The sequence below is a fragment of the Malania oleifera genome, chromosome 5 (genome assembly GCF_029873635.1).
Source record: "Malania oleifera isolate guangnan ecotype guangnan chromosome 5, ASM2987363v1, whole genome shotgun sequence".
In the NCBI taxonomy this organism is placed as follows: Eukaryota; Viridiplantae; Streptophyta; class Magnoliopsida; order Santalales; family Ximeniaceae; genus Malania; species Malania oleifera.
The window spans coordinates 53,192,165-53,194,389 of NC_080421.1; the positions used below are offsets into that span (position 1 = coordinate 53,192,165).

Consider the following 2,225-nt stretch of genomic DNA (forward strand, 5'->3'; position numbering starts at 1 on the left):
TTGGGTACTACCTTATTTTCTTCCTCATTTTCTCCCTCACTCAATTGCTCCTTGGTTTCATTTTCTGTCCTCCTACCACTTTGGAAAGTGGTCACCACCTAGGCTCTCTTAAGGTATGACGAGGGACCAGCGTCTAGTTCACATTCCACCCCATAGTGTCCTTTTGGGTTCACTGCGGGCTAACTTGGCAATTTTCCTTCATCTCTCCAAATGAAAGAGGTAGCTAGTTGCCCTAGGGTGGCTTCTAACTTTACGATGGACTGGGAGTGGGAATGAAGGAGTTGCTGATCTATTTTACGATTAGCTTCAATGCTTTTAAGGGCTTTCAACACTGTTTCCTAAAATGTGTCATACTTAGGCTAAGAGAGAGACAACTGCTGAAAGGTTGAAGATCTGGAGGTTGAATCAGGATGATTTTGAAAATTTTGGTATGGATGAGGAAGTGGAGCATTAAGGACTTGTGGAGGTCTTTGGGATTGGAAACCCAGAGCTTGTAGCCTCCAAGAGAAGTTGGGATGTTGTTTCAACCTAGGGTTGTAGGTATTTGGGTAGGGGTCATTCAACGGCCTATCATACCAATTATGGATCACTTTTACTTCCTCCTATACAAGCTCAGGCTAAGATGGCGCATGTGGGCGATTGTAGTATGAATGGGAAGGGTTAGAGCAGATTGCACACCTCGACATAGGCTTGTAGTTGTTGTGGTTGCCTTAAGGACAAGCATTGATCTAGATTTTTAGATATGTTGTGTAAAGTGGGTGCTATGTCATGGACTGAGGTCAACTCATAAACTCCCTTATGTTTGGAAGCTGTTGGATTGAGGGGTCTATGAGAAGTCGTAGTATGCGGCTGTGAATTCTCGGCTAGGTTCTCAAAGAGAACCCAAGCTTCATTCTTATTTTCAGTGAGGAAAGTACCTCTGCATGATGCATCAACCATTGACCTATCTCTCTCAGCTAGCCCTTTATAAAAGGTTTGAACTAACTGACACTTGGGGACCTGATGATGTGGGCATTTATGGAGTAGGTCTCTAAAGCATTCCCCAAGTCTCGAAAAAGAGTTCCCCATCCATCTGTGTGAAACTTGTGATTGCCCTTCACAGCTGGTTAGTCTTCCCAATTGGGAAGTACTTTTTCAAAAATTCATGCTGCATGGTGTCTCAGTTGGCCACCAAGTTCGGTTCTAAGGACGTCAGTCAGTATTTGGCCTTATCCTTCAAAGAGAATGGAAAAATCGTAAGACGAAGAGCATTGTCACTAAAATTGGATATTCCAATGGTGGAACAGATCTCCAAGAATTCATCTAGATGCTGATAAGGATTTTTTGTGGAGTTCCCATAAAAGGTTGGCAGCATCGAGATGATCAAAGTCTTAATCTCGATTTGTGCTTCTTAAACATCCGAGAACCAAATGTAGGACGACAATGTGTTTGCATTAGGCACAAAGTAGTTCCTAGGTGGCCAAAGTGGTTGCTGTCCCACCACAAGTAGGTGGGGAGCTCAGGGTTCCGAGATTTGTTCAACATGAATCGATGGTCGTTCTGTCATGAGTTTCAATTCAGATGACTCAGCAATCTCAGGATTAGAGGTAGGTTTCCTAGAGGATCTATAAGATTTCTCAATCTCGGGGTCTAGGGGCCATAACTCAGGATCCAAAGAACACAAACCAAGCATACACACTTGACGCACAAAGATTTAAGACTTCAAAATTGGCAAACAAAAATAAAAAGAAAGAAAATAAAAACAAAGCAACAATATCCTAAAATGATAGTTGGCTTATAACCGTAGCTAAGTCCCCAGCAACGACGCCAAAATTTGGTTGGCTTGCCAAGGCTTAGGTCTTTAACTACCAAAACTAATATTTATAAAACCTAACTTAATCCCAAGTTTAGTAGAAACTTGGGAAGCCGGATGTCGATCCTCAAGGACTTAAAGTGCAGTTATCAAACCACTTTCAAATTAATCTATTGCAGCCTTGTGCAAAATAAAAGTAAAAGATGATATTTTTCAGGGTATTTTCTATCAACTATTGGAAATCATGTAAATGAAAGCATGTAAATCTAACTTAACTCTACTCCTACAAAGCAATGCTTAATCATGAATGACACCTGGCATGTTGTTTGCGTAATCTAAGTTTAGTGAGTTTACCACATTAAACTAATTGGAACTCGGCTAAACAATTCAAGGAGTCATTTGATGGCATAAAGTAGCAACGGTGCACCAACCA

General features: G+C 41.3%; 1 non-coding gene across 1 annotated transcript; it reads left to right on the forward strand.

The window, feature by feature from the left end:
• Positions 1 to 997: 997 nt before the first annotated feature.
• LOC131156873 (small nucleolar RNA R71) lies at positions 998 to 1,104 on the forward strand. The gene has a single exon (XR_009137138.1). It is a non-coding gene; the product is annotated as a small nucleolar RNA R71 (small nucleolar RNA).
• Positions 1,105 to 2,225: the final 1,121 nt, after the last annotated feature.